The sequence below is a fragment of the Xylocopa sonorina genome, chromosome 8 (assembly GCF_050948175.1).
Source record: "Xylocopa sonorina isolate GNS202 chromosome 8, iyXylSono1_principal, whole genome shotgun sequence".
In the NCBI taxonomy this organism is placed as follows: Eukaryota; Metazoa; Arthropoda; class Insecta; order Hymenoptera; family Apidae; genus Xylocopa; species Xylocopa sonorina.
This window is the reverse complement of record NC_135200.1, coordinates 3,843,465-3,858,191: the sequence shown is the minus strand read 5'-3', so window position 1 is coordinate 3,858,191 and position 14,727 is coordinate 3,843,465. Positions and strand designations below refer to the sequence as shown.

The 14,727-nt window shown below is 46.6% G+C and overlaps 1 protein-coding gene across 3 annotated transcripts in view; it reads right to left on the bottom strand.

Moving 5' to 3' along the window:
* The window catches only part of N (neurogenic locus Notch protein), a 245,395-nt gene that overhangs the window by 176,894 nt on the left and 53,774 nt on the right, over nucleotides 1-14,727 (bottom strand). The window contains exon 1 of one of the 3 annotated variants that reach the window (XM_076899550.1): nucleotides 2,019-2,028. The exons of the other annotated variants lie outside the window; for them this stretch is intronic. The gene's annotated coding sequence lies outside the window, so the exon portion shown is untranslated. Of the gene's footprint in view, nucleotides 1-2,018; nucleotides 2,029-14,727 lie in introns of those variants that run through there. 3 annotated transcript variants of the gene reach the window in all.

Sequence of the window (14,727 nt, the reverse complement as noted above, 5' to 3'; positions counted from 1 at the left end):
TTTAACGGAAAGCACCGCGCATCGCGAAACCGCAGCGAGGAGATTACGCGGTGAGGCCGCTTATTCGCGTTTACGCCGTTGTAAAACTCCCTCCGCCGTCGATGTGGATCAAGGTGGGACTCCTTTTCCATCTGCGTTCCCAGATACCTTTATCCCCACGAGTACGTCTTCGACGGACACGCTCGCGCGGATCGAAACACCCCGCGACCCGCCGCGCGATCATCGCTCGTCTCTGATACGGAAACGGTTTGAACTTTGCGCGCCATGATGGATCTCACCCCTTTGCGCGACGACCACGTAGCTACGCCTGTGAACGCGTCCACGTTTCTCGAGTGATCGAGCGTTCCAAGAATTTTACATTGAGAAAGTGGACACTTTATGGGTAGGTTCGTGGGCGGGGAACAGTGTTAATGGAATTGTATAGTAAATGTTTGCGATGTTTATCGCGTTGCGTTTTATTGAACCGAGCCGAGAAGTTCGCTGTTGAGAGAAAAAAAGAAGAAAAAAAAAGGATGAAAGAACGATGTCGATGCTGTTAGTTGCGATTACCTGACAGTGATAAATGAAAATTCTATACCGCGTTGGAAAAATTATGAGAGGAATTAGAAAAGTATCCGTTGCATCGAAGAACCGTTCGTCTGATGTAATTGCAGGACTATTCGATCGCGTTAATGTCGTTTTGTAAGATGTTAAATGGCATCTAGAACCTATTTGTTTTTCTAGGCGATTCGGTTTTAAATGTGCGTAACGAGCACTAAACGACTATCGTTGGATAATATCTAATTGCACAATTTATGTAAAGCGCGGCGTTTGAAAAGAGAAGAGAGAGAGAGAGAGGATCATTTCTGCTGATAAATTCCTAATAACATACGTCATGTTCCGTGTGTTATCAGCGATTGAATAAAAATCGCGGTATCAAGCCGATTCCAGCCGTGGGATAGTTGCTCGATTAGAAAGCCATTTCTACCATTACACGTATCTTTAATGTCGGGGCTGTGCGCGCAGAAACGGCGCGTGCATTCCTTTTAAACAAATAACCACGCAAGAGCCACGCGAAACTGCAACCATCGCCAGCGATGTAACTGTAAAATCGTGTACGGTCCAGCGTGGTCTGCGCTACTCCATTCACGAAACGATAAATACCACCGTTTACCCTGTAAGCGCGCGCGAACTACACGCACGTACGTACGCGTGAATAATAATTATCGGCTCGACGCGACCCGAGAGCTCGGTTTTTACGCTCTCCTCGCGTCGACGCCAATTTTTATATTTATTTAATGGATCGCGCGTAACCGTAGAAAGTTCCTTGTCGCTGGTATCTCGATCGCGATCGCACCACCGATGATTCACTCGAGATTCCATCGCGCGATCGCGTTCCCGATGAATATTATAACGCGAATGACGAATAACATTCCTTTCTGACGACATTCCTTTCTGCTTGAAAATTACAGTCTCTTCGATAAAAAATTCATTTCTGATATTTTACTGTCTTCTTTAATACAATTCCTTGAAATTTCTTCGAGGAGACACGATTTTCCATAGTTTTACATATATTGACCTACTGGATACTGTCATTAGGTTGACTGACATTTTTTCAACTAGTATACTAAAAGCTAAAGCAATCCACTTACTGCTTCTACTTCGAAATAGGAATAAACATTATACTCCGTAGGAGGAGTGATTAAGTCTTTTATGTTCATAGTACCTCATCAGCTATTAAGTTAAGACATCAAACGTATAAATCCTTAGAAATTCCAAGGAAATTTTTAAGATAACTCTGATCTCCGTATTTATAAAAATTAAAGTAACATAAGGATTTGCATTAAAAGGAAGATTTTATTTAATACAAATAACTGCGCTTTCCAAACATCTACGGACCACCCTCTGCCAAATTCCTCTTAGAAACTAACTGATGATCGTCGAGCACTTGCATCTCGCTCAAAACAATTAACGAAAAAAGGTAACTAATAATTAGTAATCCTGAAGAATATCTAGTTAAAAGCTTCCCTACCGTGGACTCGATTTTACAGATTAGGAGAACGTGCTCTTTCGCGACGCGACGTCCACCGTTCGAACGCAAAGCGCAAACTTCCATTCATCGTCACCCTTCGTTCATTCATACGTGCGCGAGTTGTCGATAGCTCGATTCACTTATCCAGTCGATTACCGGAGTTTTTCAGTCGCGTCGTCGGGTCGGTGGCGCGCGCGGACGGTATCGGAAAGCAACAAGCGGGTATATAATATGCAAATAAACGTCGTAATAGCGAAACGACTAGCTGACCCCAGCGCGTGACCCGCTGGTAGCGATGCACCATCGACGCGTATACTCTCGATACCCGTCGACTGAGCAGCCGAGTGGCCCAAGTACGAAAGTAAGATCGGTGGGAATCGAACTCTGGTTGGCTGACCTCACGAGTGCGATGTCAACGAGCTTAACTCGCGTCGCTCTATCGAGAGCTTCGTGGCTTTTTCCAGCGGCTCGAATAAGCGTCCCGTTCCTTCGCTTCTGCGCGTAAAAACGGCCCCGCGGTTGATTAGTGGATCGTTAAGACGACAGAATCTTTTCAGCGATACGATTCAAGCGACGAAACGATTTTATGCGAGCGACAGTCGCGTTTTTTTCGCGCTTTCGCGATTCCGCCATGCGTCAGAATTGAAACGGACGCTGTTGGACTCTTTGTGATTCTCTTTGCCAATTGGAAAATAGATTGAGAAATTTTAGAATGAAATTACTAGCAGAAGGAAAAAAGAGCTGAGAATCAATAAGGATATGGCATCGATCAAAAGATGTCAGTTAATATCCTCTTGTCTCATCCCACTATTTGGTCAAGCTAGATCGTGCTTTGTCTCTACGGTTTCTGTTCGATGGGTCCATTTTTCGTTGACAAATGTAATCCTTTAACGTGACACTCAAACAATCCCCTTGATGAAACCAATGAGCAGTCGCTGAGGGTGGTACTTATTAGTGTTAACAACGTTGGTAGCAACATTTCCTGGTAAAACTTTAATTTGATTTACAAATTACTTTGCTGCTTTGTTTTTGGACTCAGGGTTTACTTGGTATGTGCAAATGTGTGTTCATTTATATAGATATTAGTCGATCCTATATGGTATTAAGTTTTTTAGAAAACTTACAATGCAACATTGCAGAAACAATTCAATGCATAATATAAAGAGATATATTTTAATGTAGAGAATTTCTCTGCTTTGATGATTAGAATATATTTTTTCAGAAATACACGCTTAACGAAAAGTTCCGCCATTCTCGGTGTACATCGCGAACGAAGGGTTCGCGAACAGAATTGAAGGCTTAACGTTCACTTGAGTCAAGCTTCTAACGCAAAAGTTAAAAACCAAAAACATTCATTTCTACCACGACAAGATCGTTTTAACAGTACCGAACGTCCTAAATTCAGCAATTGCTAGAAACTTCCATATTCCTTCGAAACGTGGCGATGTAAAAGAAATATTTTTCGCGAACAAATGCTTCAACTGCGTCCGAGAAAATCACTCCCCGCCTTGATTACCATGTATCAACAAGGCAACGGTTCGTTCACCGTAACTCGAGCTTAAAATACCCGTCGTCCTCTTCAATTATTCATCCGCATCTAGCGATCGCGCTCGAGCGCGCGGCGACAAGCCCGGCAATTTGTCGATCGCGCGATTCCCGAGTGGAATTCGCGAATCCTACGAATCGCGAGACACGCGGCCCGATAATCGTTTCGACCGTGAGCTATTGACACTCCGACACATTCCGCGCGCGTATACGCCGCGACGACGCGCACCGTGGAATGGCGGTTGTGAAACGGACGAATTGAATTCGACGCCAAAGGCGAGCGGACATTTCGCGACAAACCTGGAGAAAACTGCTCGAAAACGCGGTCATTTTGAATTGACTCGATCTCCTTCTCTGATTCAGTGTTACTGTCTTTCAATCACTCGCGATTCGATAATGAGCTCTGAGATCGATGCTGGGTTCGACTAAATAATCTGAGACAGAAAAATAAACGAAACGTACGAAAACGCGAGGTCCATTCGAAAGATTTAACTTTGAGTTAAGTAATATCGATTTGAAAACTTGTTGAATAAAGGAAACACTATTAGAAGAACAGAAAAGGAAACACTATTGGAAGAAACATATTATATATCTTCTTTAATTAACACGTTCTAACAAATAGACCGTGTTAATTGAAGAAGATATATAATATTTTTCTGATACGTAAGATCATTTGAATCGAAGAAAATGCTTCTTTTTGCCACGCGCGATTGATTCCTACGCGACTTTATCTTTTTGATTATCCGATTCGCGCGAAAAATGCCTATCCCTCCGCTTCCCTCTCGACGATCGTTGCAAGCGCACAACCTGCCAACTGAGTTCTGCTGCGTCTGGTTCTGGTTTTTTATCAATGGAAACGCTGAGCCCGGAAATCCACCAGCAGAACGAGCAAGATTACTTCCCATTACGTCGATCGTGATCGTCGCTGGCCGGTGTAAACGCGGCAAGATAGGGGCGCGTTCGAAACAAGCGAGTGGAAGAACAACCTGTGAGAAAAGTGGAGAATCGAGATGATAGACGAACGCACAGGCCGTGCTAATTCAGCGTGTGAAATGAGAAACGATGAATTAACCCTCCATCCCCATCGATACCACGCTTCATTCGAAACGCATTTCGAGCAATAATCAATACTCGATGCGATCGATATCGCGTCGCGTTTCGCATCGAGAGTGAGATATCGCCTCGTTCGAGGCGCGTTTTATCGGAATAATTAAACAGCTCCTTACGGATCGGCGGTAATTAATGGAAATCTCAACGATCGCTGGTGTATAATTGTGAAATGTAACATGCCGTATTCGTAACGACCGTCTAATAACACCCCATCGATTTAATTACACAGAAAGAAGGCAGAGTTGGCCGTGGCTGGCGGTCGCCGCGCGATTCCCGCCGAGCGCGATGCAGAAATCACGTCATTATCTATTCCGCTACATTAGGAACCGGAGTAGGTACTTCCTGCGGTTCATTTGCAGCGAGGATGTTTGATCGTTAAGGCCCCGTCGATCAGTCTGCCCACGTATATCCAGCCGAGCAGACGTAATCGACTGTCCACCGATAACGCGGACGCAACGCCCGTATTTGCATGCTTGTTTCGACGAGCAACGGTTCCAGCCGATGGTAAATGAAACGAGCCTCTCCGACACTGGGAATAAAAACGTCTCGCGATAAGCGCTCGACTGAACGCGCGGCAAGGACACCGGACCGCGAATGGTACTTTTTAACTTGTACACGGGTACACGTTAATGTACAACACGCGTAACTTTATCTTCGACGACAAATTTCTAGAGAACACGAATATTCGCAAGTTGCCGTGCAACCGAGCGTTTGTTTGCAACTCTTTTTGTTTGCTCTCGATATCATGCTCGCGGCTCTGGTTGCATAATCGAGATATCCCATTGGATAGCGTTGCACGAACGATATATATTTATTTGTACGTAGATATCTCATCGAAAGTCGCGAGAGAGTTAACTGAAAAATTCATCGTTTCCAATCTCAGCTTTACGAATCACCATCTGAATTACATAGATATTCGCATAGGATAAATCACAATCAGAAGTGTAATTAAACGATTTATATTCTCGCAGAAATTCTTAGCTCACATACATTCTGCAGGTTTTCCTGCTCGACCACGATTGTCGAAGCTCGCGAGCCGTAGTCGCGCAGTGTCGTTTAAGTAAAGATATCAAGGTGATTCTATGGAGGGTGGCAAGGGTGGCAAGAAGGCTGGTAAAAGTGCAGGGAAACTGCGGGCGAATGCTGGTAGAGGACGGATATTCCGCGGCTGGTAAGAAGCGACGCGCGGCGAGCAGGTCGCCGGCCGCAATTTAGTTTAAATGTCATTAGAGCGAGAAAAATGCACGATCGGATCGCAGATGCGACCTGCGGCCCCCTCGTAATGGCCGAAGCGGATTCTACGCTCGTGGAATCCGGGCCCAGGCATGCGGTAGAACTCTGCTTAATGCCTCGGGAACGGTCCTTCCGCGGGCCCATTCCGTGCATGCGTGCAGTGGAAACACGCCCGTCCTCCAAGAGACCACGCGTCTCTGCTAATTTTCGCGCGTCTGTACGCCAGGACTTATACGTCGGAGGACGCGTGCAAAATCTATGACGTGAGGGGGAAGGGAATCCTGTCGACGACGATTTAATTCGATTTTTACCTCTGAATAGATTCAAACGGGTAACATTCATTTATATTGTTGAAGCAATTGAGCTTCTCAAGGAAAACTCTACATCATTCCAAGGATAGGGGTAAACAAAGTTGGCTTTTCTCTTTGCTACTTGTAATCTGCCAGGCGTAAAGATAAGTCCAATCACTCCACACGCTTACTTGTTAAATACATTTTATCACTCGTATCCTTTTTTTAACCCATTCGCTGCCAAGGACGAGTATACTCGTTTTTTGGCAGGGTGTTAGGCGTTGCCAAGACGAGTATACTCGTCCTACTTTCAATATCTTATAATATACTGGCTTTACAGTATATTTACAGAACTTTGGTAAACAATACCACTCCAAATATAAATGGCAATGGAAATAGTTTCATATAATCTGGGCTTGGCAGAGAATGGGTTAATTTCTCCTTTTACAAAGATTATTTTTATTAAGAAAGTTGTTCGATCCTTTATGACGAACAAAAAAATTCAAGTAACACCCTCTATTTTTACGAGAATTTGTCTGAGTGTAATTCGTAAAAAATCACGGAAGTACCATTTTCTTTTGTTGGTGCGAGAGGTTCGTACCTGCATAGAGAGTTGTCATGCGCGAGTACGCGCACGATCGACCACGATAACAGACGCTTCTGGGTCGAGCACGCGGGAAAATTAGGCACGTCGAGGCGAGGCCGATGGAAAACCCGCGGAGCGTGTAGAAAACGCGGCGCGGGCTTAAGGACGGTGCAGGATTTATCGAGTCACGCGTTTCGGGCCGGTGATGCATGATGCCGATACCGTTGACAGAAACGTGTGTTCACGGTGCAGTTTCATGCTCTAACAAGCGCAAAAATAATGGCCACGGACGGACACCTACGAGCCCTCCGTAGACGTTAGCGTAAAACCGTAAAGTGGCGTGCGAGGAGAGACGCGCTCGTTGCCTGGCCAATGATACGGCGAATAAAAGGTGTGACCCGTGATTCAATGGAGGAGAAACCGTGAAGTAAAGGAGACCGTGTCGATGGGAACGTGTTCTCGGCTATACGAAACCGACCGATCACGGAGACGCGCGTATTATTACTTGTCAACTTTGTAAGTTACAAGGTGTGTACCTTCGAGTGCTCGACGAAGGGAATTCGATACACTGTATTCTCTATTAGTTAACCTCCAGAGTTCTCTGTCTGACGCTTCCGCATAACGCGTACCTTGTCCCGTGACTGATCGATCGAAAATTGAAATACCGAATTATACAGCGAACAGCTGATCGTTGCATGGACTAGAAGTTCGATTTTTTATTTTTTATTTCTCCGTTTAATTCCTCGAGCTACCGATCTCTGCATCGATTTCGTCGAAAGTCGTCCGTCGGGGCGTAGGCAGCAAAAATCACGGCGTTCCGTGAAAGTCACGCACGGGGCATCCAGTTGGCGACGAAAGAAATCGCGATCGCGGACTTCACACGAGCCGATCGCATGCGAGCAAAGCGAAGACGAATGGACGCGGACGCGTAGGTATTAGAGATGCTCGGAGGAAACAGAAGCGAGAGGGAACGATGGGGTACCGGTACAAGAGGGAACGAGAGTCGGAGATGCAAAGGCGCGCTAAATCGTCGGCAGAGGTACTCGTCTTCTTCTTCCTCCGGGTCGTCGTCCACGTAGTCGTTGTTCCACCCTTACTAACGATCTCGTACGTGGCCACATACAGGGGCTATCCTTTACTTGCGCACTGGGCTTTTACACTCTCTCTTTTAGCCGTGTAGACCGTGCGCCCGCTTCACGATGATTACGACTCCGATTGCGATGTAAATCGCGAACCCACGTTCAATCACGTACACACGGGTGTAACTCTTCCCCCGTGGCCTTTGACTGTGTGTCTAGCCAGTACTAACCCTCCCCCGCCCCGTACGGCATCGTTGATGCTGATCGAATGTGTACATTCAAGATCGATACCGAGCTGGCTTTCGATGATCGGTAATACGGAGTCATAAATATAGTTACCCCTCTTCGTACGTCGTTCGAAAAGGACGATAATCTCGCTAGAGGAACGTCTTCTATCCGCGTGCATCCACGTATCATTTCGAAATCGCTCACCTCCCTTCGCCTCTCATTCGCGATTTTCAAACGCAATTTGCTTTTTCATACTTTTACACAGGGAGCTCTCGAGGCCTGGTAACGATAAGGCGATCGCCTGAAAATGACTCGCGGAATCGTCGATCGGTTTTTTCAACGATATCGTCCGCTGTTCGATTCAAAGTATCGAAAGGTGTGCAGCACACCGTGGTGGGAAGAAATAAAAATGGAACTCGAGGAGATCGTCGAAGAGCCCCGAATCGAGGGTTCTTGCGATGCTCGCGAGGAGCTCTCGATCGATCGGCGGGATCCTTACGGAATCCCGTGGACATAACGAGACGTAATTTTACCTCGTTACTTCATCCAGTTTTTCGCGCGACGTATACACCGGGGCCGCTTCGAGGAACAGGTCGAACGCTCGCTCCCGTCGATGGCGGAGAGAGCACCCGGGCACGGCCTGTATATACGGTTCTTGCCGCGCGCTTTCCAGGTACCTTCCTGAGTCAGCCTACATAAGGCTACTTACTAGCTCCGTCTCGAGAGGATTCCAGTTTTTGCGCGAGTTCCCCTTCATCGACGTACAGAACGAGCAGTTGCACGCTACTGGTTCGGTTCCCGGGGCACGTTGCCCGTAGGATGTTCCAGTTTATCGTTTCCTGTCGTCTTACGGTTCCCTTTTCTTCCACGACGAGCCCACGTCCCGTCGTCGTTTCGGTCGTTCTCTGTAATTTCGCGATCGAACCCTGCCAACAGCCGGACCGGTGACCAAGAGAAACCGATCCGCGAGGAAACTCGAGCACACCACTCGCTTCTTTGCCTCTCTTTTTTCGTGGTTTTCTCGACAACATTTGCAAACCACTGTCGTCGTCGATAATGATACTCCTCGCGATCGACGTCTGGCGAATATCTGCTACATCGATACATTTCTAAATTGTAGCGATTCTTCTGAATGGCTCTGAGCTATTTTCTGTCGTATCTAACGCGTTTCACGCGAAAGTAATAATGTACACTCTTCTCGAAATGCAACTTTCGCAAATTTTTAGGGCAGGATTGAGTTTTCTCCGAGAAAGACGCGATCGAACGTCGATTAACCAATTATCGCGAGTGTCTACAGGTGTATTTTTACCTTCACCGCGAAGAGGTAGGTCGATAGCGGGCAGAAGTCAACTTTCATCGAATTATGCTGTTGCGACGAGGTCGGTTGTTGGTCCCGCGTTAGCTGCCGTCTCGGCAATTTCGTAATTAACAAGGTATCACCGGGATACGATCGCGGGATCGTTAATGATCGGTCAGGACGCGGCCTTCCATTCCGGTACGGCCGATGATCGATGGCCGATCGCTTTCACGAGTCGAATTCACCCGCCGAGGTGACGTCCTTAACCATTTTTTCGCGCGTTTACGGACTGACGTTAATAAACAGCTTGTCAACCAACGACTAAATGAACAGCCGCGATGAAAAGCGGCGAGTTTTGCGTAATACTGGTGCAAACGTTCTAAATGGTAACAGCTATTCTTACCAATTAATTTATCATCGTCAGAGTAAAGCTTGGATTTGAAATACTCGTTGCGTCGCTTTTTAATTTTATTCCACTCGTTCAGACTGACCTTGCGACAGATCTGATCGTTTCGACCCGAATCATAGACAGAGAGAGGAAGATGTGACAAAAAGCGAAACGAACAGCGCCTTGAATAGCCGTGACCCTGAAGCGAGCACAAAGTGCGCGACACCCAAAGCCAGTTTAACGATATTTCCATGGGACGAGCGTGCTGAGGATCGTTCGACGCGGATCTGAGGCGGACTTACGCGCGTCTAGACCAGCGAAGAGACGGAAGCGCGCGAAACTATAAAGGCAAACGCTCGCTTGGCTACGAGGGAAGTCGAGGGGCTGCGAGAGACGCAGCAGGCCATCGCTCTTTAAGAGGAAACAAGAGGAACGTACACGTACGCGCGCAAGTACGGTTGATTTAAGAGGTTCCGTTATGATCCCCGATTGCGATCGATATTTCTACGGCGTCTTGCTCGATTTCTAATGGCAGCAACGTCCTAGGATAAGGGCTCGATGAAAAAGACGATCCATCACCCGGTGGACTGGGGCCCCGAAGAAGCACGCGCAATCGCGTTTCTCGGGAAATCGCGATGCGTCGCGAACCGGCCCAGACGGCAAGTCGCTGCCAACAGCCGAGAGCGGAGAAAAACACTGCTAAGGGAGTCGAAGCACGCGTGGGAAAGTTGGTGGTGGGAGACGCGTCGGTGTGGATCCGAGTATAAACAATATACCATTCCGAGTGCATCATCTGTTAAACTTCCAGCGTCGCTGCGACTTTCCCGACGATTACCAAACGCAAACAAACACTTTTCAACACGTTCAGAGGGAAGTGCCTACTGCGAGGGAATTCGACTGATTTTTACGTAATAATTACCTGGAATGTGTAGGAGGAACCGAGGCGACGCGTGTCTCGAACGACACATTTTGACAAAATCATGTTTCCCAGTTTATATTTTCTTTTTTTTTTTTAATACATACGTAGCTGTTCATATTTTGATTATTTTCTAAGATCGCAGAATCAAAGCGAGAACTTTGTTCCATTTATTTTCCCGTTTCTATCGTGATTTCTCACTCTCTGAGTAATTTCTACGAACGATACTACGTGGGCACTGTCAACTAGAATCCGCGTAGAACCGATATCCGAGCATTTTTCGCCCTACAATTTTATCAAATGATAAGATATTGAAATTCATACAGGTTTTATCGTTAACGCGCTAAAAGGCAAATACGTATAGGTATGCATTTCGCGGGAAAGAGTGCTTTATCGCTTCGCGCAGCGGGAAGGCTGTATTTCAAGTTCGTACGAGGCAACGCGATTCGATCGCGATGCAACGGAACACGCGAAAGAGACGAAAAAAAAAAAATTCATTCCTCCAGCGCTATCGACTTTTTACAGGAGAAAGAGAGATCCAGAACGAGGCTCTCGGTTCTACGCTCCGAATCGAGCGGCTATTGTAACTCTAATTAATAGTCGGTTAAAGAGAGCCAGCTACCGTTCTGTCGCCAGTGTACGTCCATTTAATTAATTATGTACCGGCCAGCCGGTGTAACAAGCGTGCTTTTTGCAGACGGCGACACCGTCAGGAAGGCGTCGCGACCGGAGCAATCGGCGACAAAGACAATGAGCTCGTTACGGATTCGTTGGCCATCTCTGGCCCGACGAATTGCTCGTGCCATTGGTGCCACCGTGATAGAAACCAGTTGGCAAGAGCACAGTGGACAGACCGCTAGCAGAATCGAATGCTAACTCGCAGATGAGAACGTGCCAAAGATCGTTACCCGGTGATATTGCGTCGATTCTCGCCCTCTCCACGGCAATTATCCTCGATTTCTCTTACCAGCGCGACCAATTCTCCTTGACAAACTTATCAGACACTGAGAAACACCCTTCTCCACCCTTGTCGCGCGCGTAAAATGTTCGCGACTCGTTTCGCAAGGAACCTGCTGGCGATTCGAAGTGATGCAATTGGCGAATCGCGTACGATCGAAATTTTGAATTCGTATCAACGACGAGCAACGACGATGAACGCGGTAATACGCGAAATGAACGTGGTTTCCACGCGAACAAGCGCCACGACGAGCGAACCTCAGGCCTCGAGGTAATGGCTTCGCAGAGGCGGTGTGCTCACCTGCATCGCGAGCAAACTCGGCGAATGCATGCGAGTGCAAACATCGGCTCTTTCAAGTTCAAGATTCACATTGACGCGGCGAATTCTACGCGAGCGTGCCGGATGCCGCCGCCAGGCCCTTAGTAAGCGGAAATTCCGACAACCTTCACGCCTACGCGATAACAACGAGGGAAACGAGCGGCGATACCTGGCTAAGAAGGGCGTCTGCGAATCGGTCGCTCCTTCGCCCCCCGCGTTAACACCCCTCGGCTATTATATTCAAAAATCTAACCGCGAATGCTTCTCGAATCTAAAGTACAATGCCGTGTACATCCACGTAACTGATGCTCGTATTTTTCCAACGAAATTTTGCTAACCTCTCCTTCTTTCGCTACTTCTATTCGTATTTATACTCACGTGCTGAAAATGAAAATATTCTTTTCCGTTTCTAGCTTTAATGGAGATGTCAAGAGTTTAATTCGACTTGTACGAAATACACGATGTACATTATTGTCACCTGTAAATGAGCGATCGTTTAAATGGGAACTCGAACTGCTAAAAGAAAAAATCTATCGTGTAAACGATCCAATTGTTCGAATTGTTTGGTCCAACGATGCTCGCAACGCGGCTTGGTTAATTCAAAGATACGGATCTGCGTTACTTAGAAGCTTGGCGCACAATTAATATCTGGTTGAATAAAGTTGGTTCGGTTGCGATCTTTCCTTCTTCTTATTATTAAGCAGGCATTACGTGGCAGACTTTGAATTATTCGGCTCATTTAATACGACACGGGATAGTGGCTGGCGTGAATGCACAGGATTACAGGTCCGGAAGGAAATTGCGTACAAAGTGGTGGCAATTAATTCTAATTAACGAATAGCGAATGAGAACAGGATAAAGATAACGCGTAAAATTTCATTTTTCTTTCTGAACGATACTGCCACGCAGTCTACTATTGTTACCATGCGAACAAGTTCCTTCTCGAAGAAAGCTTTCCTTCGTGCGTAAGACAGAACTTATTGCATAGATGATCCAACGCAAGTCAAAGTCTCTGCAATGTTTATATCAAACCTGAATCCGGCGTTGATTTAATTCGCACAGTGATTCGTGTAATTCACTTACCTGCAACAGAAAGCAACACACAAAGTTATTATTTGATCCAATTAAATTACAATTCTTAATTAATAAATATCTGTAACTGTTGGATGTATCTATTTTATTTTTCCTATTGATTTTCAATGACCACGTTTCGATTTAAAAACGTCTTTCAAGTTTGAGAAACTTTTCTGTGAAAATTGAAATGGTTTCTGAGAAAATTCAGGAGGACGCGACGGGGGTTGCAAGATTCGAAGACGCGTAACGGCCGAAAATGCTGGTTTCCAGTATTCAGGATAACGACAGGGGGACGCGTCCGTCTGCACGCTGGTTGTGTGCACGAGCGCGCTGTTGATCGACGGTGAGATCACTCGCCAAAGAAGAAGTGGTCAAGAGACATTAACAGTCGGTAGCCACGCTGGATCGCCATTACAATGTTTGCTCACGTTTCCGTGGCGCGCACGAGCGAAAGGAATACTCTCCCTCCCCTCCGCCAGTATTCGGTTCTCAAATATATCAATGATAACCAACAGGCCATACCCGAAACACGTCAAATATGGACAGTGCACTTAACCGGCGACTAAACGCGAGAGGAACCAGCGGGGACGTCCACGCGCATAATAACGTCCCTCAGTGTGTCGCGCGCCCCCTTTCGTTCGCCAAAAACGAAGCAGCGATCGAAAGCTAGCTTTCCTCGAAAACCAACAAGAGCAAACGTACTTTTTTACGAGATTGTTAAAATTTTACAGTAACGCGCGTATTTCTTGCGTCTACGTCGAAAGGATGAACTCCACCATGAACTTATACCATGGAATTCGTTATCTTCATCATTCTAAGATGCTATTCATATTTTACGATTCAGACTCGTAGCATTAAATTCCAAACTTTCACTGATAAAATCCACTTGTTACGTACGTATGGGAGATTAAAATGGAACGGTAAATTGCGGAAGAGAGACATTAACGCGGACGATATTTACGTACCACGCGAATAGCTATGCGAAGAGGGATGGGAGCCGTTCTGGGCAGGTGACGACCCGAGTGTGATAAGCTCGTACCGTCGCGTATCGTCCCTTACAAGACGAGGTGTGTCGATACGCTATCTTCATGAATTAATGCATGGAACGCCGGTTGACGATACAGCTGTCCCCCTCTTTCGCGTGCACCGCCGCGGTATCAACGGTGGCATAAATCGATCGAATCTGTCGATAGATACTAGGCCCGATCGGGTATCTGTCAATACGGTAGATAAACGAACGTTAACTGCATCGGGGTATAATCGTACCGTGTGCACACGAGCGCGGCAAACAGGAAATTCGCTTCAACATTTATTTTGCGCACCGCGCGAGAGCACCTCGCGAGAGTCACCTTGCTTATCGACTCGAGCGGTGAAATCAGTCTACAGATTTTGGGTAACAAACGAGACGTTCCTCGCAAATAACGTGGGTACGAGACACGATTTGTTAAAAGTAGAAGACATGATAGAAACAAAGCGTAGATGCCGGTAGAGGTTCACGAACGTGATAATTAATCGCATGCGCGTAAAGAATTCGATTGGCGGGGGCAAAGATCATGCGAAAGTTGCAAAGCGTTAGCGTCGCGAAAGGTGGAGTTGCGAAAAGGTTCGCGCGTAGGAAACACCGAGCGTGGCGAGGAAGAACATGCGACCGCGACTTTGCAGGAGCCGGTAGAAAGGTACGAGGATGGTTAGGG